At 39.3% G+C, this 25,503-nt stretch overlaps 1 long non-coding RNA gene across 1 annotated transcript; it reads left to right on the forward strand.

The window, feature by feature from the left end:
* Positions 1-3,907: 3,907 nt before the first annotated feature.
* LOC111775891 (uncharacterized) lies at positions 3,908-16,686 on the forward strand. Its single transcript, XR_002811854.2, has 3 exons — positions 3,908-4,057; positions 9,850-9,955; positions 16,455-16,686. It is a non-coding gene; the product is annotated as an uncharacterized lncRNA (long non-coding RNA).
* Positions 16,687-25,503: the final 8,817 nt, after the last annotated feature.

Raw genomic sequence — 25,503 nt, forward strand, 5'->3', positions numbered from 1 at the left:
CCTGATCAGTTCTGGGGACAGTCAAACAGCTCGCATGGCTGAACAGAGTGAATGAGGAGGAAAGCAGAAGGTCATGAGCTCATGCAGGTCAGTAAGGCCACAAGGACACTTAGGATTTTGGTTTTCACTCCAGGAAAGTGGGGAACTAATGAAGAGTTTGGGGCAGAGGAGCAATGTTGCTTGACTTATATTCTAAAAGAATCATCTGGGTGCACACATGGAATAGTGTCAAGTGCTGTATCTTCCAGGAAGCCCTCTCTGATACCAGCGTCTCACAGGGGCTGTCTCACCAGTGTGCTTCTAACACGTTCATGTATTCATCCAAACGTATTTACTCAACATCAGCACTCTTGTAGGAGCCAGAAATACAGAAACAAGTAATATTTTGTCATACTCAGACTCCCTAACATTCAGAATCCCTCCCTATTTAGGAAATCCCCTTTATGTGGGCCTTTGGATGTGACACAGAGTCTCACTTTCCCCTCCGAAGAAAAGTTGTCAAATATGCTGTTTTGGTAACCAGAGAGGGAGTAACATTTATATTCTGTGACTCATGTGTGAAAAAGGGAAATCTCAATGGTCTCTAACTGGAACTCTGACCAAACTCAACCACCTGCTTAGAAAAGACAAATTATTCTACTTTACTGCATCTTAAGCATTCACTGTTTGCTTGTCTTTTCTTTTTTCTTTTTATTTTTTGAGGAAGATTAGCCCTGAGCTAACATCTGCCACCAATCCTCCTCTTTCTGCTGAGGAAGACTGGCCCTGAGCTAACATCTGTGCCCATGTTCCTCTACTTTATATGTGGGATGCCTGTCACAGCATGGCTTGACAAGCGATGTGTAGGTCTGCACCCAGGATCCCAACTGTCGAACCCTGGGCCGCCAAAGCAGAACATGCGAACTTGATTACTGCACCACCAGGCTGGCCCCCTGTTTGTTTTATTTCTGTTTTCATCAAATTCAAACATTATTATATAATTTACTGTCTGACCATTTTGAGTACATCTCTGGTTTTCAGTATTTCTTTCCCCTTTTCCTCAACTCCCTACGTCTCTCATTAAAATAGACCTACGATGAACTGAGAGGAAGAAACTTATGCTCTCAAATAGATCACACCTTGTGATGATTTGGGAAAAAGATCTCTGGTTCTAAATGGCCTTCATTTAAGGTGACTTGTGGAGTTCATTTTTCTGGGTGTAGGTCTCTGTCTGGTTGTCATCCTTGGCGATAGTTAGCCTGATTGGTCAACAGGTATTCTGCAATGGTATCAACTGAAGCGTGGCTAGCTCTGGTTGGTCTCATTGGCATGATGCTACACTTGATGATGATGATAATAATGATGATAGTCTCTGCCACTGCCTCAGACCTTAGGTGGATACCCAATCTGTATGTCTGTCCTGATGTCTTTAGTGTTCCAAGCACTTCTCTAACCCCCAAGGGCAGTAAGGAGATCTTGAGTGCTCTCTCCAGACCTGGCTACAATGTGTGGGACAATATGAGGCTCATCTCAAGTCCACCCTCTTAAGAACCTCTTTTAGGCATTGCTACTCTATTTTATCATGGTGCTATTTGCAGTGTTTCTAGTCTTCCAATCTTCTGGCTAAGCTCAGAGAATAGAGTGCTTACCTAATGTTTTCAGAATTCCCTAAGTCATTCCCTCTCTCTCTCTCTTTCTCCTCGTACCCTCTGTCCCACCTATCTCTTCCTCTTCATAACCTCTTTATACTCTCCCCTCTCAGGTTTGAATATTAACATGTAAACCCAGCTATGGGAGTTCCTGGAAAACCCCTCTCTTTCTCTTCAAAACCAGTTTTTGTTTTATCCACTCCAGAAGCACTTGCTACGTCTCCTTGTGGACTTAGAAACTCAATTTGGAAGCTCAGTGCTAGGTTGTAGGTTCCACTTCTCCCTCCCAAAATAATCAATCAGTGGCTGGAGAACCTGCTGCAGGCAACCAGGAAAACCAAAATTTTCAAAAATGGTAGTGTCCATATACTAATAAAAACAATAAGAGCTCATCTTTATTGAGAGCCTCCTTTATACCCAGGTCTATGTATTTCCCAAACACTGCCTCATAACATTGTTCCTCTATTGAAAAATATCGGGGAGAACCTCCCCTTTCATGCCAGGCTCAGTGATTATACCACTCAAAAAACTTAGGCAGATTTTTTAAAAATGTAAAACCTCAAGTCCTGCCTATCAATATTTACTTTAAATAATAACAATAAAAAAGAATCCATTTGTTGAGTGTTTATTATTAGTGAGTATATTTTCACTAAATTTTTGTAATTTGTATACCAAAGCATATAATGTTTTCAATATAAAAAATATTTAAATAATGAATGATTTAACAAAAACTGAGGCTGAGAGGTATTACATCTGCCCAAGGTCGCCTGGCTAGGGAGTGTTGGAGGCAGCATGATGCCAAGCCTCTGCCTGCATCCTTTGGATAGCCACGGTGCAGAAACATGGAAAATTAAAGGCTCTGAGAAGTCAGGTCAGAGGTAAAGATTCCTGCTTAACTGTGTTTAATAGTGTTCCCCACAAATGCCCTTGACTCTAGAATGGTAATATCAAGACAGTTTAGGGACTATAGGTAGTGCGTAAGTTTCTCCTGTGGCTCATGGTCACATGGGGGATGGGGAATAAAGACAATGAAGAGATGGTGAATCAGTGCTGGACCAATATCAAGAGGACAGCGGGAGAGCCATTCACTCAGCAAGCGTTTGCAGAGTGCAATGTGTCGGCTATTCTTCTAAGCACCAGAAACAGAAAAATGGGCAAGACACCCTCTCCATCCTCAAGAAGCTCTGAGTCAAGTGTTCTCTATTCCCATTAGAGCAGTTGATTCTCAAACTTCAACAGGGGCTTGTTAAAACACAGGTCGCTGAGTCCCACCACCAGAATTCTGATTCAGTAGGGCTGGGGTGGTGCCAGAGATTTTGCATCGCTAACAAGCTCCCAGGTGATGCTGACGCTACAGGTCTCAGGAGCACCCTTGGAGAATGATTCTCTTAGTCAGCTACTCACTGCTTCAGGATCCCGGAAACTACTTTCTGTCAATTCCCACCGTTTCCAGAAAAAGAGTAGCTTGAAATCTTAATCTTATTGCTGCCTCTGTGCCCATGGCAGTACAACAAAAGCCACAATTATTTGTCTATCTGGGCCATAGATATGCTGAGCATATTACATTTATCACCGTCTTTTTACCCTCACAATGAATCATTGATAGATTTGTGGATAAGAAATTAGTGCCCGACTTGAGAGACTCAGAGAGGTCAGGGGTTGACTAAGCACACAGAGCTGGCCGGGTGCAGAGCTGGGATTCAAACCTGTCCCTGTTATTGCAAAGATTCTCTGTTTTTCATTCTGCTTTACTGCTGAGACCAGTTCCACTTGATGGTGATGGTTGGGAGGCGGGGGCCTGTGAGACAAGTGGCTTATTAAGCATCAGGAAGTCTTAATAAATAATTGATTAAATTTTTTTTCCTCCTTTCTTCCTGCTCATGGGGAAAGCACCTCATCTGTTAAAAGCCTGTGGCTCAGACAGCACTAACAGGCAAAGAAAGGCTGCCCTCTGCTTCCCTGGAGCCTGGAAAGTGCTCCTTCTAACACCTGAGTTGCTTCTGGAATTCAGCTTTCAGCTCCACCCCCCCACCCCTGCACCTCACATCAGAAGTGGCGGTGAAAAGCCACGAAGACAGCATCCCAGCGGCTGCGGGAAGGACTGTATGTCAGCAGCACCACCAGCAGGAGAGCAGGAACACGGACCTCCTTCTGTGCTTCCTGCCTAATCCGCATCCTGCGCCGGTTGTCATGGTGACAAGGGCAATGCTGGTGCAGGTGCCTTATTGTGACTGAGACATGTGTGACTCAAATGATGAGGGGAATTAAAGAGAATCTGCAGCCGGCCCTGAAGCTCCAGCAGGAGCGCTGTGAGTCCCGCAGTGCTCAAAGCAGTGGTCAGAGAATTGAGAAGACTGAGGGAGTGCAGGAATCCAAGACAAGACTAGAGAGAACCCCACCTGCACCCTCACCCCACGTGGCTTTGTCTGGTGAGAAGCTTAAAGAGACATGGTTTGGAGGTGCAGCCCCCCAGGTTTGTCGTTGTTGATTAGAAAATATGCTTTCCCAACCTCAGGAGAAGTGTATATGTTATTCTTCTCATCTCTCTCTTACTCTCCTACCAGCTCTTCCGCTTAAAGGAAAAATACAGGAGTAAGTATAAGGCAGAACCGAATTCACGCAGTCTTGCTCTGTGAATCAAAGTGAAGTGGCAAGAAATAGGGAAACGACTCTAAAACAGCAAGCATGTTTTCAAATGTGTGGTTGGGTTTTTTTCCTTGAAAACCAGTTTTCTGTTTTTCAAGTATTGGCGAGTTATCATCTCAGTTGGATTTCAGGGTGGTTTGCAGGAGTAAGGGAACCCAGAGTTATAAAGTTGAGTGTTACCTGACTTTTGTATCCTACCAGGAGCTGCTCCCGTGCAGCCCTCTTCCACACGGGGTCCACTGACCGCCTCTCGCTATTCTCTGATCTGTCTCTTCTCTCCAACTGTATCAATGGGAGCACCATTAAGACCTGGCCCCATAGGGGGCCACCCTAGTGGCTGAGCGGTTAAGTTCACATGTTGCACTTTGGTGGTCCAGGGTTTGCTGGTTCAGATCCTGGGCACAGACCTAGCACTGCTCATCAGGCCATGCTGTGGGGGCATTCCACATAGAAGAACTGGAATGAATTACACCTAGGATATACTACTATGTATTTGGGCTTTGGGGAGTAAAAAAAAAAAAAAAAAGACCTAGCCTGATGAAAGGAAAAGGAAAAGAGAACCACAAAATACTGAGCACGATTAGTGTTCTAGGTGTTTGATGAACATTTTCCCATTAAATCCAGACAATATAGCACTTGGTGGTAAGTGCAACCATCTCCATTTCACAGATAAAGGTATTAGATTTCAAAGATCCCAGGCAAAGTGCCCCAAATCAGAGACAGAACATAAACTCATATTTTGGTCTTTATTGTCACCAAACTTCCATTTTTATTCCTACTACACTGTCACATCACACTGTCCCTCAAAAAGAAGAAAGAAAAGGGAGCCATCCTAGTGGCTAGTGGTCAAGTTCGCATGCTCTGCTTCGGCATCCTGGGGTTTGCAGGTTTGGATCCTGGGTGAGGACTGTTCATCAAGCCAAGCTGTGGCAGTGTCTCACATAAAATAGAGGAATGTTGGCACAGATATTAGTTCAGCAACAATCTTCCTCAAGCAAAAAGAGGAAGATAGACAACAGATGTTAGCTCAGGGACTATCTTCCTCAGAAAAAGCTCTCTTCTCACCTCTGGTAGTTTTGATATTTAATTGGCAAGAGCTAGAATCTTCCTATTTTTTGATGCTATGTCCCAGGACTCTTATTCCAATCTTTATGATGAATAATAACCAATATTTGTTGAATGAATTTACTATGTCCATTTCACAACGCTAAGGCATAGGGAATATGTTAAAGATTTTTATTTATATTAAAGATGTGCAAATTTAGGCTTAAGGACAATATTTGCCCAAGGTGCCACAGTTTACGTAGGTCTGAGTCAGAATCTGCACTGTTTCCAGAGCAGAGGACATACCCACTATGCTATTGCCATGAAGCACATGTCTTATAAGCTATCTGGGTGGAGGGGAAAAAAGGGAATGAGATTTTTTACTTTTTTCTCTTGGTTCCTGTGAAAATAAAGCTAACCCACGTGGGTTTAGGGCTTAAGCAAGGGCATTTCAAGAAATGTAAGAGCTCTTTTCATGTTATCGGTTGTGGGTTGTTTTGTTTGAATTCTGGAATGTCCCCAGTGCCTATTGTTTTCGGTTGGATACTTAGGCATGGGCAACCTAAGTCTGCAATCGAAATGACTTTCACAAAAGCTTTCCTTCCAGGATGTGCTCGATAGACATCACTGCACTTAATATTCATTTCAGGCTAATTAGCTACAGCAAGGGTCCCATGAGCACCGAGAGCCAGGAGAAGGGACAATTCAGGACATCTTTGTCTAATTTCTGTTTAAATGCTAATAGCTTTGAGATTATTCTATTAACAGGCAGTATCAAAAAAGGAATAAAAGGGCCTGTTTCATTTAATAAAGGGATCACCAAATGGATTGGAATGTTTGTAACAGCCTGAGTAATTATCTATTCATTGAGGTCAGACTACTGTGTGCATTTGGAAAACGTAACTAACAAGAGTAATCTGACTTTCGTACAGACTGCAACGGGCTTCATTACCAAACAACCCTTGATTCCCGCACTTCTACAAGGCTGGTAGAAAACAGATCATTTCTACAACAGATACAGAAGATTCTGTTCCTTGGAGCCCCAGAACTCCAAGTCAAACATTTATAACGTGATAAATAAAAGCCATGTTCTAATACAACGCATGTGGTTACATCAACAATGCGTTTGGACAAGCAGGAAAAGGAGGCTGGGGCTGGACACTAAAGATCATCTCAAATATCAGAAAGACTTGTATTCAAATCCTAGTTTCTCCTTAGTAACCGCAAATACACTCACCCTAGGTTGCAAGAATTTTGCAGTTCCACAGCCCTCCACTGTTTATTAGAATATTAGTTAGGTAAGTTATCTCACTGTACTAAGTCTTTGCTTTCTCACTTGTAAAATAAGGATAATCATAATATCAAGCTCACAAAAGTTGTCGCAAGGATTTAATGAGATAATATATGTAAAAATAGACTAGACCATAGTAAACGTCCAATAGACAGTCATAATTGTTACCTGGATCAGCTACAGAGGCTGGCTCTGTCAAAGACAGCTGAAAGGGCCAAGGGCAAGGTGATTAGCTTAAGATTTTAGGCACTTATTATTCAAGAAGGATCCACCCACTGGGCAGGTAGTGCCAAAGGAGATGGATTATGCTCTTGTTAGGTGAGTGGTAACATCAGTCTATTCTTAGGGCTTTGATTTTTGGCTTTCATGGAGATTAAGAAGATGGTCCAGCCATCTGGGGAGGGAGCTGGCGAAAGCTCAGCTGAGTGTCTGTGTTCCGGTTGAAGAGCCGGAGGTTCAGTCAAGGGCTACAGTTCTAATAACGGTTGCTGCATGCTCCGCCTTGGCCAGGATTGGCTGCTGAATCACCAGAAGAACTTCTGAAAAATGCAGATGCTGAGTCCTAATCCAGATCTGCTGAGTCAGAATCTCCAAGGGATAATGCCAGGGACTATGACTTTCCTAAAATTTCTTCAGGCCACCAGGACACATTCTGTGGGCTAAGGTGTGGAAACCAATGAGCTAAGGAAGTGGGAGAGACTGAGCCGGCTGCACTAAAATGTCACATTGGTGAGATGGATCTTTCTGGATACATTCTACAAGTCCGCTTGCACTCATGTCTCCTAAGGATGTGTCTGAGGGCTGTTAACATTCACTTCACAAAACACCAAGTGCTTATGTGTCTTATTTCTTCTTTCCTCCGCTAATAAGCCCAAAGAAAATGCAAAATAAGAAACGGTTCTTAAGGTGAAACTTTGATATCCCGTCAGGCCTCCTTTACCGTGACTCATCTCTGGGCTACAAGTTGGGGAAGAGAAGTAATGTAGGAGAGCTTTTAGACGGATACGTAAAACACCTAGTTATCATGACCAGCAACTTAGGTAGGACTGTTCGACTTCCACTGCAAACGGCCACTGCAGCATACTGATAAAGCAAGAATCAGGTTGAAATTTATTTTAGATGCTTCCTCAAAGTGACTTCAGAAGGTAGAAAGTAAATATATCCAGGAGTGGAACTGCGGGGTCGTAAATCAGGTATATGTTTAGCTCAGGAAAATACTGCCCAAAGGTTTTCTGAAACAATGGAACCAATTTACACTCCCTCCAGCTCATATGAGTGTCCAATTCTTCCACATCCACACCAAGATATGGACTTTTCAGTCCTCATAATTTTAGCCATTCTGATGTGTGTTTAGTGGAGTCTCATTGTGCTTTAATTTGAATTCCCCTGGTCTATAATCATTTCACATGAAATGCCCAGTAGAGGATTTTACCCATAACGCATGAATTTCATTCCTAAGTATATACCCAAGAGAAATGAATACATGTGTCCACCAAAAGGCATATATAAGCAGCTTTGTTTGTAACATCCATAAACTGGTACAATCCGAGTACCCATCAACAGGAGAACAGATAAATAAATCAGAATACTATTTATACAATGCAATAGAACAGAAAGAAACATAAAAACTACTAAACATGCAACATCATGGATGAATCTCAGATATTATATTGAAGGATAAAAATGCCAGATGTAAATGGGTATGTACTGTAAAATTCCATTTATATAAAGTTCACAAACATAACGGACAGCAACAGAAGTTGGAATAGTAGTCGGCTCTGGTGGTGGGAATGCAGTCGGTGCAGCCTTCAAGGGTGCATGTCTCAGAAGGCTTCACACTCAGGAAGCCCCTGCGCTTAGATTAATGCTCTGCTCTCACCACCTTGAAATTCTTAATACGTTTTGAAAAAGGAGCCCCACATTTTCATTTTGGACTGTGAGCAGCAAATTATGCAGCTGGTCCTTGGTGTAATCGACTAGAAAAAGGCACAAGGGAACTTCCCGGGTACTGGAAATATTCCACATCTTGATTGGACTGGTAGTTATGCTGGTGTATGTATACGTTAAAACCCATTGAGCTATACATACAAGATTTGTGCACTTTACTGTATATAAGTTAAAACTGAATAAATTAAAGTTTAGCAAAAATGTGAAAGAATAAGTAGAACATATAGCAATGGGAAGGACACTCTTACCAGAATTGCCAGAGGCTCTCCTGCATAACCCGGTGAGGATGCTAACCGTAAGCGACTCCAGCTGTAAGAAAGAACAGGCAAATGATGAATGTTAACACCCACTCAGTATATACTGAGTATCTACTATGTGTTAGGCACCGTGGACATCACTTTACATGTGCTGAATCGTTAAATCTTCACAGGCATCTTGTAAGATAGATAGCTTTAGCCTCAGTTTATAGATAAGGAAACGGAAATCAGAGCGGTCAAGCAACTTGTCTAATGATAGACAGCATGTGAGCGGCCAAATGGAATTTCAAACCCAGATCCATCTGCCTCACAAACACGTCCTTTCCACACTATTATGCCATCTCAACTTGCAAAAATCTCCTAGTCATGTATTTGGGGAGACAAAATAGCTGACCACATTCCAAAAATATTTCAATATGACATAACTATTCGGAGGCTGGATGCGATGTGGAGAAATCCTTTTGCTGCCCTTGCAGGCACGCTGCACCCTCCCAGGGCATGAGATTCGATTTTACCCCGTGAACATAACTGCCAGTATTAGTCCTGGAAATACAATTACCCATCTCAAGTATTTGACTCAAGGCCTCGGTTCAGCCTCCGATTCTACAGCTTGACAATGGGCCGTAAGAAATAAGCATTGTTATGTGACCTTCAAAACATGACAGATGAGTAGCAAAATAAATGATTCATTTAATGAGTTTAGATATACAGGGCCTTCTCCTGCTTCAGCACTGAGGTCTTATTTATGGGCTGGTCTTAACTGAGTTTCTTTGTGTGGAAGCTTTGAAAAGCCATTATGGTCAAAACCTTTCACAGGATTTATTATTAGAACGCTTTGAAAATTTCTATGTAGAAAACAGAAGAAGGGAAACTGTTATGTCTGTTGTGTGAATGCAAAAAAAAAAAATCCACTTAAATAGGTTTCTGAATGCTTGACACTGAGGAAATGGCAAAAGTGGTAAAAAGGCTGTACTTAATCTGGTTTAAAAATATATGCTTATGTAGGGTTTCATGAAGCCTTTACATTTTTTTCCAGTGGATTCCTCAAGAAACATGTATCGAGCATCTTCATATACATGTCAGTGTGCTAGAGATTTTTAAGCATATCAATTTGATGAGACATACACTTGACGCTCTGTAAGGTAAGAGTAGAGTAGATAATATATATAACATGTGTTCTATATGTCATAGTACAAAAGATGACGGAATAAAGTATTGTAGCATGAAGAGAAGGGATGATGAGAGGAGCGAGCCCATACCCCTTTATGTTTCTCAGGAAAAATTAACAATTGCCAGAAACATAACAAAGTTGTCAACATACTATGAAATTAGCTATGTGATCAGTGTGTTTCCTATTACTTTTTGTTTTCCTCCAGGCAGTCTTAGAAACTATCCATCTTAATCCTTTAGCCATGTCTCCTTCTCAATCTCTGTCGCTATCTCATTGTGCTTCTTCCTTCTCTTTCCTCACCTGGATCAGAATTCTTGGGAGTGATTAAGGAGGAGATACCCAGAAGGGTGTGAAACAACTGTGTCCTAGCTTGAGACCTGAGACAGCGGCACATGTGCCTTTTCCAAATATTTCAGTCTCTCTTTGGATAACAGAAGCGTGAAAATGTCCTGTAATCCACGCAATATCAGACAGAAATGTTTTGGGAATCTAAGGCAACATCATGGCACTGACCAAATCAGCTGGCTATTGGTTTAAGTTCAGATCCTAAACAGGGAAAGCGCCTTCCCAACAAAGGCACTTAAAAAAGTCCCATCACCTTTTCACCATGAGAAGAAAAGACACAGTAGGCTCAGGCCATAAAAGAAAGAGAGAGGTGGTGGGGGTAGGAGGAGGAACAGAGGGAGAAAGAGAGAGAGAGAAGAAAGGCAGTATTGCGTGGTGTTCATTCTCAGATTTAAACAGGAAATATTGAACCATCTTGGTTTAACAGTTAGGCTCTCAAGTTAGAAGTGGATATAGTATGGGCATAGAATGGATATAGAAATGGACACGGTAATAGCTAACATTCATTAGGCTCTTATGATGTACCAGGCATCATTCCAAGCTCTTCAGGTTTTAACTCATTTACTGCTCATTACAATCCTGGGAGGTGGTACTATATTCATGGCCACTTTAAAAGTGCGGGAAATGAGGCAAAGATTGCTTAAGTAAAATGTCCAGTCACATCATATGCTCGTAAGTGAGGAAGCTGAAATTCAAACCCAGGCAGACTGGCTCCAGAGCCCTCACTCTGAAGCACCATGCTATATTACACAGGGCGATAAAACTATGGGACACAGAAAGGAGAACCTAGGGTGGACAAGAAGGCTCTCTACTGCCTCGGTGAGCCAGTTTCATCTCTGTCCTCACTGCATCACCCGCTTACCGCCACTACTTAGGGATACCATGACTACTGAAGTTGGAATGAGGTGGGAATCGTGTCTCTGGAAATGGTCCAATTTTAGATAAGAAAAGTGAGGCTGGAGAAATCAAGAGAGTCTTCCTAATACACATGATTAGGAACAGAACCTAGATACTCTAAACTCTAAGACTTATGTGCTTTCTATACAACCACATCTAATTTATATGCCTGATTCTAATGCTTCCTTCATCTCCATCCTCCCACTATCTCCCAGCCACATGACCTGACATTGCACATCCACAAGCCCACTAAAATCCAGAGATAGAATCTTTGAACGTTAGAGGAGAAATGTCCATGTGTATGATCCAAACCACTCTTCATTCCCCAGACTTGTTTTACATAGATGAGAAGGATGAGGCCTACAAAAGCAAAAGGTGTGTCACAAGTTCATTTATATATGGTAGCTAATCGGGAGTTCATCTCTTCCACTTCCTCCTTCAATTTCCCTCTTGTATAATACATTGTCCAAAATATTCACTTTTATATGTAATAAACTGTTTATCAGCAAATGACAGGTAGTAGAGGATATGTGGATAATCCTCTACCTTAAATTTTCACATAGAATGCTCAAAAAGACTCAGAAAAACATATTATGCTTGTTTTTCTAATTCAGGGTCATTAAAATCCCGTACTAATGACTCCAAATTCAGTATTGTTTCCACTCTGCCACAGCCACCTCTCTACTTTTTAGTACCACAGAGGGGAAGTAATCTCGATTAGATTTATTGGCTTTAGATTTATTGCCATTCAATATCTATTAGCTACCAACCACATGGCAGTGATATGTTCCTCAAGATTCACACTGCATTTACTCAATATGCACTGAGTACTTGCTGTGTGTCTGGTATACTATACACATGCACGTAGAGAGAAATGTATACCTTTATAATATTTAGTTAAGAAATGCAAATATATCTCTTTATATGCCCATTTCACGTTATACGATCCCTTTATTTAAAACTGCTGCACAAAATTAATACATAAAAAGCCTTTATTTGAAATAGCTAGGATAAAATATTGATGACACTGAGAAATGTTAGACAAATTCGTCCAACTTTATAACCTCTTATATAGCCCTCAAAGTTTTGCTTACTTAGACAATAGTTACTAGGGTCAATTTCCTATCTTGTTTTTACTTGTTATTCAAGACCAAAAGACATTGAAATCAGATTGGGTTTCCCTGTGAGCTGTGAAAAGCAACAAATGGGTGGAAAGTACTGCAGGAAGTTGCTCCAGATCTGAAAACTGGCAGAAAAGAAGCCTAAAACCTTCACCACCAGACTCCACCACAGAAGAGCTTGAAGCGGGTGGTAGGGCGGGTCAGAGAGCAGAGAAGCAATCCTTCCTGAATTTCAGGGAAACTAATTATGAAACTGGTATTCAGGAAAAACATAACCAGCTAACAACAAAGGCAGCAAACAAATCCAAACCAACCCAAAATATGTCAAGCATGGGCCTATTTTAGCATCATTTGGCTCTGTCCTTGAGATAATAACAAATGATTGTTTTACACTTAAGGGCACTTGACATACTCCAGGCTATAAATATAAATACAAATGCTCCTTCTTGAATAGTGCTTGGTAAATTAAAAAGGTCATTTTCTTTCACCAGTATGATAAAAATGGTCTATGGTATCCTACACTACTTTTATTAATTACCATTTAATAATAGCCCAGCACACAAGCACCATAGAGCCCTCCATATAAACCCAGTATTATGCTGGATACTTGGCGAGTATTCTCCTGCTTAATCCTCACAGAAGCTCTGTGAGATGAGTCCTATTAGGACCTCAGTTTTAGCAATGAATAAAGAGGAAACAGGGTTTAAGTAACTTTCGTAACTAGTTGCACAACTGACTAGTGTCAAATGAAGTAATAAACCAAAGTCGATTTCATGCCAAAGGCAGGGCCTGTAATCACCAGACATACTGCCTAGAGAAAACCGAATTCGAAAAAGAAACTTACAAATGCAGATTTCAATTAAATACACACAATATAGAAAGCTGCCATAAAAGACAATTTCTAGCCGTTTGGAAGAGATTCTGTGTTCTGCCTCTGCTCTGAGTTTTAAGGAAGAGAGAAATCCCTTCCTCCCTTCTCAGCCATTGGACTATTGGCCCTGCTCTTAAACCTGGTGGTTGTACTTACTCTTCAAAGCACCAGGTTTGACCCTTGGGGGATTATAAAAGAGAAGCTGACCCCAAATAATCTCCACTCTGGTGGCATTTGAGGGACCCAATTTAAGTGGATTGAGGTGTCAAAATTCATCAGAACAATTCTCCTCAGGAAAGCCTTTAAATGTCAATTTATCTTTGCAGTGAGAGTACCTTGGAGCAAAAACTGAGAACATATCCCGTACAATAACCTCCCTTAACCAAGAGCTCCTCTGAACCACTGTTATTGCCTCCTCGTTTCACAGGCACTAAAGAGCAAAGTTAATTCTGCAGTTGGTGAGCCTGCTGTCTCCCTCTCTGAAGATACTCAGCCTGTATTAGTGCGCTAGCACTGCCTTAACAAAGTACCACAAACTGGGCGTCTTAAACAACAAAACTTGAATTTCTCACAACACTTGAGGCTGGAAGGTGTTAGCAGAATAGACTTCTTCTAAGGCTTATATCCTTGCCTTGTAGATAACCATCTTCTCCTTGTGTCTTCACACGGTCTTCCTTCTCTGCGTGTTTGTGTCCTACTCGCCTCTTATAAAGACACCAGTCATTTTGGAATAGAGTCCATCCATGTGACTTCATTTTGCGTTAATTATCTCTTTAAAGGGCCCATCTCCAAATTCAGTCACATTCTCAGGTACTAGGGGTTAGGACTCCAACATATGAATTTGAGGGACAACACAATTCAGCACATAACACAGCCCAGTTGAAATAATCCCTGTTTGGTATTGTTCTACCATAGTGCCTCTGCAAATTTCAGTTCTTACTTAACAGCCTATTCTTGCCATTCAATAGTCCTGCTCCCCAATCCCCAATCCCAATCCTGCCCCAGAATAGAGTGATGAAGCCCAGTGCAGTTTTGTAATCCTAGGCTATGGAGACTGGGCCAGGGATTAGCACATGTTCCGAGAAATAAAATGAAATGCAACATAATTTTTTCTGGTAGAACAAAGCATCTTATTCTTGTCTCTTGAAGAGAAATCTAGAATGATGCAACCTAGTGGCCCAGTAGGAGCCATCGTATAGCCAGGAAAAGAAAATCTGAAAATAAGTCAAATTAAATTGGAGAACAGCTGACCTGAAAGACTGAGAGAACAGCGTGTTGATGACACTTTTTGAGACTCTGGATCAAGCTGTGCCTGAAGTCAAAATTACACCCAAACTTTCCCGTCACAATAATACTCCTTTTGCTTTAGCCATTTGGAGTCTGGCTACCTGTAATTCTCAACAGAAAGAATCCTAACTGAAACAACAGTCTCATATGGAGGAAAAGGAGGAGTGAAGCTCAGGAACAGGCTGCAAGAATAAATTAGGGAAGTTTCCTTATGCTTTCATCTGTTTTCTCTACAAGGCATTTGTGTTAAGTTTCTAAAAGTCAAGATCACTTACCTAATTAATTCCACAAGTATCTACAAAATGTCTCCTAGAAGCAGGTATCATGCTATAGCATGCATTCTCAACAGGGGTGATGGTGCCCCAAAAGGGATGAAAATTGGTTCTTCTGGGGGTGGAAAAATCTTACTCATTTTTATGTTTAAAACACAGATATGCATACAGTACATTAACAGATATAGAGCATATTGGTGGTATTACAATTTAATGGGGCAAAGGGGACAATTGGGGGAAAATCTGTCCATAAAAGCCTCTTACGAGGACAATAATAATAATTTAAAAAATGATTGAGAAACACTGTGCTAAAGGAAGTTTGGAGAAATGCAGATACAAATAAACGTGCGTGCAACGGGCACTGTGATAGAGAAACATAAAGGTACGATAAAGACCAAGAGAGGAGCCATTTTCAATCCTATAGGGGCAGAGGACTGAATGAAGAGTCAAAATAATAATGTAGAAAATGTTGCTTTACCTTATTCTGAAAGCTAAGAGATTGAGTAGAAAAAGCCGATCCTAGTCCAAGAGGCTGTGTAAGCAAAAGCATGGAAGCCTGAAGGGATATAGCTGGTTATGATTGGAGTTTAGGCTATAAAAGGGAAGGCAGGCATATCAGGAAGGAATAGCTTACTAACAGTGGATTAAACATATAAGGTTTTTTCTTCTCAAAAAGAATTCTGGAGGTAGAAAGCTTCTGGCTTCCATTTAGTAGGTCTAAGCCGTCAAGGTTGGCATTTCTGAAATTCTCTTTGCCTTTTCCTCCGTGTTTGTCACCCCATCAATTCTAGGTTTCAGGGGCACCTCTAGATACTCATGTTTAAGGCAGGAAAATGGAGAAATTACATTTGTTTTGTACAGCAATAAGCTTTTATCAGGAAAGTAAAAGCTTCCCCAGAATACCATCCTGTTGCTTACTCTCTTGACTCATCGGCCAGATGTGGGTCACTTGGCCATTCCCAAGCACAAAGGAGACAGGGAAAACGCAAAACAGAATTGTCATAACTTGTTTAGACTAAGTATTCCAACACCTGGATACAGGCAAGTTGCTGCTGCAAATTTAATCTCAGTACTGTTGGAAAGAAATATGTGGGGAATAGAGTTTTAGGCTAAGGAAGAAATGATCAAAGATTAAGTTATTATTTAGTTCTCTGTAGCTAAGACTAGGCATAGAATGAAATTCCAATGTACTTTAGAAATTATTATAGAGGTGACAAAATTATTGGTGACTTTTTTATTCTTCTTCATATTTCCAAGTTTTCTATAGTGAATATGTATTAGCCATACAATCAAGAAAAAGCAAAGATTAATATATTTTAAAAGGAACAGTTCCCAATAAAATTATTGCCTGGGGAAGAGAACTAGACCATTTTAAGAGGTAAACTGGTAGAAATATTAAGTATAGTGTATTTAGAAAATTGGACTATAACTCATAGAAAATATGGAAGAAAATTAGTGAGGCTCAGGAAGAGGGAAACATTCAGTGGTTTTCTGAATCAACTCATATCACTTCTTAAGAGCTGACTGCTAAATTTTTTGGAATTTTGCAAGTTAGTTTTTAAGCATACCTGTTATTAAACATTAAATTATATAAACACAGTCAAATAAATAAAGGCAACTCAAAATAATCACTTCCTAATTACCTTACTATGTTTTTCTATTATCTATGTTCTTGAGGTTATGTCCCTTGTATTTGTATGGTGGAAATACCAGATGATGGTGTGCTGCTGAGAGCCTCTTCCCAACTCCACTTTCGGTGACATCAAACTGGCTTCTTGAAATAGGCCACCTCGTGGGTATTTACAACATGGAGATTGGCAGACGCTACAAATCAGAGCTTGCTACATTGTTTTGTTGATTGTCTTTACTTAAGTGATGGAAAATGTTCCTAATAAAAATTAAACTTAAATTGTGTCTGGTCTATAAACAATAAGTTTTAAATAGCGCAAAATTTTGTGAAAGCATTTTTCTATCAGCATTATCACAACAATCACCATCTAACTCTTAAAACCTCTTCCCTTCTCCTCTCTGAAAATATTTATTGATTCTTAAAAAACTGAACATGCAACTACCATACGATTGCACTCCTGGGTGTTTATCCCAGAGAAATGAAAATTTATATTCACGTAACAACCTGTACATGAACATTTATAACAGCTTTAGTTGTAAAGCCCAAATCTGTAAATAACGTTGGCATCCTTTAGTGGAAGAATAGTTAAACAAACAGCGATAAATCCATACCGTGGAATATTATTCAGTAATAAAAATGCAGAAATTATTGATACATACAACAACCTAGATGAATGTCCAGAGAATTATGCTGAGTGAAAAAATCCAATCCCAAAGGTTACATACTGCATAATTCTGTTTACATAACATTCTTGAGATGAGAACATTATAGAAATGCAAACAAATTAACAGTGAGTGAGTGAGTGGGGTTGGGGGAAAGTGGGTGTAGCTATAAAAGGAGAATGTTTTGGATCGCTGTAGTGACATAAGTATTCTGTATCTTGACTGTATCAATATTGATATCCTGGTCATGATATTGTACTGTAGATTGCAATATATTATCATTGGTGGAAACTGGATAAAAGGTACGTGAGTTCTCTCTCTGTCATTACTTATGACTGCATGTGAATCTACAATTATCTCAAAATAAAAAGTTTAATGAAAACATAGAAAAAATATCCCAATAGTTTATCTATTGCATAACAAATAAATTACAAGTTGAAAAAAAAAGGAAGCGTTCTTAATCCCCCTTCTGCCTCTCTATCTGTTCTTCTCACTCTGTTCTTAGCTCCTCTTTTCTTATTACACATATTCCTCTTTGATTATATTATCTGTTCTCACAGATTCAATGACCATCTATATGATAAAGTTTCTCAAACATGTACTCTCTCCTCTCTTGAAACTCTGAACTCAGCTTACCTCCTTGGATGTGATGTAGGCATTACACACTGAGCATGTCCAAAATTTAGTGTGGCAGCAATTCAGGGGAGAAGCGTTAGTCTTTTCAATAAACTGTGCTTAAGTAATTGGATATCCACATGCAGGAAAGGAAGAAGAAAGAAGGAAGGAAGGAGGATGGAAGGAAGAAGAAACTCTATCCATACCTCTTAATTTATGCAAAAATTAACTTAAATGGGTCATTAACTTAAACATAGTACCTAAAACTGCAAAGCTTCTAGAATAGAATATAAGCAAATTTTTTTGTTACTTTGGGTTATGTGAAAATTTCTAGGATACAGCATGAAACACATGGTCCAGAAAGGACAAATGACGTTGGTCTTCATCAACATTAAAACTTTAAAAACTCCCACTGTACGAAACACTGATGAGAGAATAAAAAGATAAGCCATAGACTGGGAGAAAATATTTGTAAACATATATATGATTAATGATATAAATATACATTACCATATATACATATAGTTACATATTATATGTAGATTTATATTGTATTATATATAGTATAAAGAAATCTCAAAACTCAAGAAATCAACCAACCAATAAACAACTGGGCAGAAACATCAGAGAAGATGTATGCATGACAAATAAGCTCAAGAAAAGATGCTCAACATCATTAATCATTAGGGAAACAAAAATTTAAACCACCATGAGATATAATTATAAACCTATCAGAAAGACTAATGTCCAAAACATTACCATACCAAGTGTTGGCAAGGATGTAGAGATAAGAGAACTCATATATTACTGGTAGTCATATGGAATGGTACAACTACTTTGAAAAACAGTTTGGTAGTTTCTTTAAAAATCAAACATATATCTATTTATATAAGCTAGCCATTCTACTCCTAGGTATTTGCCTAAGGTGAAACTTAAATTGTTGATTCTATATCTTTCCTCTTTTCTAATATGTGCATTCAATGCTATACATTTCCCTCTACATATGCCTTTACCTCATCTCACAGATTTTTTTTTCTTTAGTTTTACACAATTTATTCCCGGATTAGAATAGGTAATGTGCACATTGTGCCTCCTTTCATTTACAATTTTAAAAGATTAAGGAAAAACAAAATATTAATAGTTTACATTATTATTTCATTAATGCTGAAGCAGTGGTGGGATAGCTGAATCATACGGTGTCTCCATTTTTTATTTTTTTGAGAAACCTCCATACTGTTTTCCGTACTGGCTGCACCAGTTAGCATTTCCACCAGCAGTGTATGAGGGTTCCTTTTTCTCCACATCCTCTCCAACATTTGTTATTTCGTGTCGTTAATTATAGCCATTCCAATGGGTGTAAGGTGATATCCCATCATAGTTTTGATTTCCATTTCCTTAATAATTATTGATGTTGAACACCTTTTCATGTGCCTGTGACCATCTGTATATTTCTTTGGAAAAACGTCTGTTCACATTCTCTGCCTATTTTTTGATTTTTCTGTTGTTGTTGAGTTGAGTTGTATGAGTTCTTCATATATTTTGGAAATTAACCCTTTGTCAGATATATGATTTGAAAATATTTTCTCCCAGATGGTGGGTTGTCTTTTCATTTTGTTCACACTTTCCTTTACCTTGCAGAAGTTTTTTAGTCTGATGAAGTCCCATTTGTTTATTTTTTCTTTTGTTTCCCTTGCCTGAGTAGACATGGTATTTGAAAAGATACTGCTAAGACTAATGTCCAAGAGTGTACTGTCTATATTTTCTTCTAGGAGTTTTACGGTTTCAGGTCTTACTTTCAAGTCTTTAATCCATTTTGAGTTAATTTCTGTGTGTGGTGTAAAGCAATGGTCTACTTTCATTCTTTTGCATGTGCCTGTCCAGTTTTCTCTACACCATTTATTGAGGAGGCATTCCTTTCTTCATTGTATGTTCTTGGCTCCTTTGTCAAAGATTAGTTGTCCATAGATGTGTGGTTTTATTTCTGGGCTTTCAATTCTGTTCCATTTTTCCGTGTGTTTGTTTTTGTGCTAGTACCACCTTGTTTTGATTACTATGGCTTTGTAGCATATTTTGAAGTCAGGGATAATGTAACTTCCAGCTTTGTTCTCTTTTCTCAGGATTGCTTTGGTTATTTTGGGTCTTTTGTTGTTCCATATAAATTTTAGAATTCTTTGTTCTATTTCTGTGGAGAATGGCATTGGGATTCTGATTGGGATTGCACAGAGTCTATAGATTGCTATAGGTAACATGGGCATTTTAACTATGTTTTTATTCTTCCAATCCATGTGCATGGAATATCTTTCCATTTCTTTATGTCTTCTTTGATTTCTTTCAATAATTTCTTATTGTTTTCAGTGTACAGATTTTTCACCTCCTTGGTTAAATTTATTCCTAGATATTTTATTCTTTTTTCTGCAATTTTAAATGAGATTGTGGTCTTGACCTCTCTTTCTGCTAGTTCATTATTAGTGTATAGAAATACAGCTGACTTTTGTATGTTGATTTTGTACCCTGCAACTTTGCTGTAGTGAAGACATGGAAGCAACCCAAGTGCCCATCAATGGATGAATGGATAAAGATGTGGTATATATATACAATGAAATACTACTCAGCCATAAAAAAGGCAAATCATGCCATTTCAACAACATGAGTGGACCTTGAGTTTATTATGCTAAGTGAAATAAGCCAGACAAAGAAAGGCAAACACCCTACAATTTCAGTCATATGTGGAAAATAAGCAAATACATGGATAAGAAGAACAGATTAGTGGTTACCAGAGGGGAAGGATGTTGAGGTTGGGCAAAGGGGTACAGGGGCACATGTGTATGGTAATGGATAAAATCTAGACTATTGGTGGTGAACACCATGCAGTCTACGCAGAAACTGATATACAATATGTACACCCAAAATTTACAATGTTATAAGCCAATGTGACCTTAATAAAATAGTTAAAGCAAAGAAACAAAAACAAAATAGTTCTAATTCCTTCCTCCTCTCCCTTATATCATTGCCATTAGCCATTTCATTTATATATAGGCATACACAAATGTATATATTTATGTGTATATATACTTAAGTATAATATGATATATATGATATATACCTAACTATACATAATAGAATACATTACTGCTATTATTATTTTGGAAAAAAAGAGTATTATCAGTTAGATAATTAAGAATAAGAACAATAGAAAGTTCCTTATTTTCATACCTTTACCTATTCCTCCTTTGATGTTCCTCCTATCTTTATGTAGATCTGAGTTTCTGACCTACAATATTTTCCTTCTCTCTAAAGAACTTCTTTTAAAATTTCTTGCAAGGCAAATCTGCTGGCAACAAATTCCCTCAATTTTTGTTTGCCTCAGAAAAATCTTTATTTCTTCTTCACTTTTGAAGGATAATTTTTCAGGGTACAGAATTCTAGCTGGGTAGGCTTTTCTCTCAACACGTTAAATATTTCACTCCACTGTCTTCTTGCTTGTGTGGTTTTTGAGGAGATGTTGAATCCAATTCTTAACTTTGTTCCTCTCTAAATAAGGTGTTTTTTCCCCTCTGGTTTCTCTCAGGATTTTTTCTTTTTCTTTGATTTTCTGTAGTTTGAACATGATATACTTAAGTGTAGTGTTTTTCTTTAGCGTTTATCCTACTTGATGTTCTCTGAGCTTCCTGTATCTGTGGTTTGGTGTCTGAAATTCATTTGGGGAAATTCTCAGTCACTGTTGCAAATATTTCTTCTGTTCCTTTTTCTCTTTTTTCTTCTGATATGCCCATTATGACTTTTGTAGTTGTCCCATAGTCATTGGACATTCTGCTCCATTTTTTTCAGTCTTTTTTTGTCTATGCTTTTCTGTTGTCGAGCTTTCTATGGATATATCCTCTAGCTCAGAGTTTTTTTCCTCTTCCATGCTCAGTCAACTAATTAATTAGTGAAAGGCATTCTTCATTTCTGTTACATTCATTTTTTATCTCTAGCACGTCTTTTCAGTTCTTTTTTAGGATTTTCATCTCTCTGCTTGCATTGTCCATCAGTTCTTGCATGCTCTCTACTTTATCCATTAGAACACTTAGCATATTAGTCATAGTTGTATTAAACTCCTTGTTTGGTAATTCCAACATTCCTGACATGTCTGGTTCTGATGCTTGCTCTGTCTCTTCTAATTGTGATTTTTGCTTTTGGTATGCCCCATCATTTTTTTCCTGATAGCCAGACGTGATGTACTGAGTAAAAGGAACTGCTGTAAACACCTTTAGTACTATGGTGATGAAATGTGGGCAGAGGGGAAGTGTTCTACATCCTATGATTAGGTCTCAATCTTTTAACGAGCCTATGGCCCTGGACTGTGAACTTCACAAGTGTTTCTCAGTCCCCTCCCTTAAGGGGGCACAAGGTAGCCAGAATGGGCTGGAGTTGCATGTTTCCCTGCGCTAGGTTAGTTAGAATCTGATGAAACCCCAGCAGCTTAGACTCTGGTTAATTAGTTTCTCTGAGGGCAGGCCTTGTTAAGAAGAACTGAGTGCTCTGGCTTATTTCAAAATGATTCATTTCCTCCTCCTCCTGTTGGAAGCGTGAAGGGATTTTTCTCAGCTATTTACTGGGGTTGCTGATTGAGCTCCTAGAAGTAACTGACACAATATTGTGGGTGCCTTCCTATGACAATGTCCCCCCGGAGTTTTTAACTCTCAGAATTGTCCACATTAAGCCTCCAGCAATTCATCAATTATAGGTCTGGTTTTCCTACCTCAGCACTGGATTCCACGCTGGTTTCTGAGGTGATTTTTGCAAGTGAGTCTGTGCTCTAGTAAGCAGTAACTGCCTGCATTCAGCTGTCTCTCCAATCTTGGGAGCAGACCTCTGCCCCATGTCCTTTCCTCTCTTATGCATCCAAAAGGAAATATTGATTTTTAAGTCTATTCAGCTTTTACTTCTTATTAGGAGACTTTTAATATCCTTACATGCAGAACCAGAAACCAGAAGTCCTTCCAATAATGCATTTTTAATAAAAAATACAAACTGGTTTATTGGAAGAAACCAAATGAGGAAGGCAACGATTTTGGAGAACTTGTGGTGATTCTCTACGCCTCTGTGCATTCTCACCTTCTCAAGAAGAGCTTGAGGCTCCTCACATAACAAGTTTGATTATATTTCTTTGTCTCTTAAATCGAGGTTAGGCTTGTGGCTTGCTTTAGCCAATAAGATAAGACAAAGTAAAGATTTGTCAGTTCTGAGAGTAGGTCTCAAGAGGCCTAGCATTCTTCCACTTTCTGTCTTATGCCTCTGCCTAAGTGAGCTTGCTGAGGAATGACAAAAACATGGAATACAGGAAACTTAACTCAGCCAAACCATCCTCGACCAGCCATTTCCTCTGCCAAGGGTCTTCTCTGAAGGATAAGAGTGGGAGAAATTATGTATCTATTGAAAATAATACCAAGGAGTGATCGCTCCAGGAGTGAAGGCATTAGGAAAAGAGAGGTGAGAGTGAGAGTGCTAGTGCACCAGTGACTGAATTTCTGCCCTATTCAGACCTTGTTCTAAAATATGGGAGTGGTACCCTTTTGCCATATTTTTGCAGTAAATTTATTTGATGTTTTGTATTGCTAAATTATTATTCTGACATTATGACATTTTTGGAAGGTGTCTGATTAAAGACCTGTAAATGTGTTTTTAAATACTGGGTATAATCACCACATATGTTTACACTATATTTTGCTTTGACCATATGTTAAGGACACCTGTGACTTTTATTGATTCAGCGTTCATCCTGTTTTCTGTTTCCTCTACTTCCAGAGGGGAATTCATTCTCTAATGTTGGAGTGGAGATGAACCCCACAGGAATGAGCATAAAACACCAGCTTGGCCAATAAGAATATTTCATACCCCTACTTGGTTCAGGAGTACACAGATGATCCAACTTATACAACCAAGCTCCTTATAAAAGTTTTCTGCAGTGTTTACTGAGAAAGAGCGTCTTTTTCTACTGGTTTACTAATTTGCTAAGATGTGAGTCTGAGGCATCTGGAACCATCTTGTCTGTTATTTGTGAGAGAGCTTGTATAAAAGATGGAGGGAAAGAGAGGACCCTGATAATATCGTTTAAGTCCCTGGATCTAGTCCTGGATGAAGCTTATATGCCAGTGGACTTTCTAGATATGTGAGGCAATAAATCCCCTTTAATGCCTAATGCAGTTTCAATTGTGTTTCCACCTCTACAACAAATGATTTCTAACAAATATATCACGGCCTGAGGAAATCCGTAACCACCTCATCTATCCTGCACACATTTAACGTGCTTGATCAAGAACTGACTGTATCATTCCCTGAAGTTACAAACTCAAGTTGTATCGCAAGAAAAAGCCCTCCCAGTCAAGGCTCCGAAATGGTTACCCAGGAAAGTATGAGAGCCTATACTTGCAGGAAAGGTCTCAGAAAGAAAGCAGAAACTAGTACAAAATGCATAAAAAAGATATAGGAAAAACAGTATCCAGCACGTTGCCATATAGAAAAAGAATTAATTCAAGCAAGAAGGAGAAAGCTCAATTTGCACTACATACATGTTCATGCAAAACAATGAAAATTTGTTGAGTGCTAGTTGTTTAGGATCCCACAAAGCCTGACAATTCCAAGGAAATGAGAAAAAAGGAGGAAAGAGAGAGGAATCTGCTCCCCTTAGAACAATGCTAGATGCAATTTTCCCCCATTCACTCTTAGCGTTTCTCTTATTGGACAGAGCTGTGTATATTTCCAGTTATTATCAGGCTTGGGTGTTCATTGTCTGCAGGGGCTGTGCCCAGGGTCAGTTCCTGCTGTTTTAATAATTATTACATAAGGAAAGAAGCAAGAATCCCAGCACATCCTTTACCAGTCTGTGTCCTAAAACCTTCCCTGAGGCAATTTATGGAAATCGCCTCGCTTCAATTATGTCCCGTTGCTTTGGGTACAAGGCCAGCAGCTGCGAGTCAACAAAGTCTCTCTTAGTCACTGATTCAGCAGCAGAGGACATTTAACCTGAGGCACTTGCTTCTTTGGGGAAAGGAGAGCTAATCCATGTGACAGACATGGGCGCCTTATTGTAAAAGTTTCTGGATAAGGTAGCCATTTCCATATTCCGGTAGTTGGCTCAGAGAATCAGTTCTCTCAGGAAAGGCCCTAGAGTGGAAAAGTCTCCAAGCAACAATCAATTCTTAAAAGAGAAGTACCTGGCTAGTCACTGTTTATATGAAAATAAAGAGAAAAGAATCCTTAAAAAAATTCTTACAATCACATTGCACTTTAGTATTTAAAAAGGACCTTCAGGGATATTAAATTTGAAAACAGCCCTGAGAGGTAGATAGGAAGGAAGATATTGTATCCATTTTGTGGGTATAGAAACTGAAATATAGACAGATGTACTTTACTTACTCAAGCCATATAGCAACTAAGTAACAGAATAAGGACTTAAGTAAACCACAAGTGACCACTTATTACGTTCCTGCTGTCACTTAGGTCCTGGAGATACAAGCTTATATCTAAAATTACACTGCTTACACCAATTTGTATTCTGATGTAATTTCTGGAGTGGAAGAAGAAAGAGTAGCGTTAAAATCAATATGCTGAGAATTGCTTAAGGCGGTATGTTGTAATACATCACGTGTGTAATAGAATAAAAGAATACGGGCAGTAACGGACTCAGAAGCAAGTACTCTATAGGGAACAGCAGAAATCCTAAGGGACCAATGGTCAATTGTGCCTGGTAGATGTTGCAGAATTAAAAATAAAATCCCCCCCTAGCATAGGTGAGATACAGGAGCCAGGCCTCGAAATTGGAATAGAGTGGGGTATG

Source organism: Equus caballus, chromosome 12 (assembly GCF_041296265.1).
Source record: "Equus caballus isolate H_3958 breed thoroughbred chromosome 12, TB-T2T, whole genome shotgun sequence".
Lineage (NCBI taxonomy): Eukaryota > Metazoa > Chordata > Mammalia > Perissodactyla > Equidae > Equus > Equus caballus.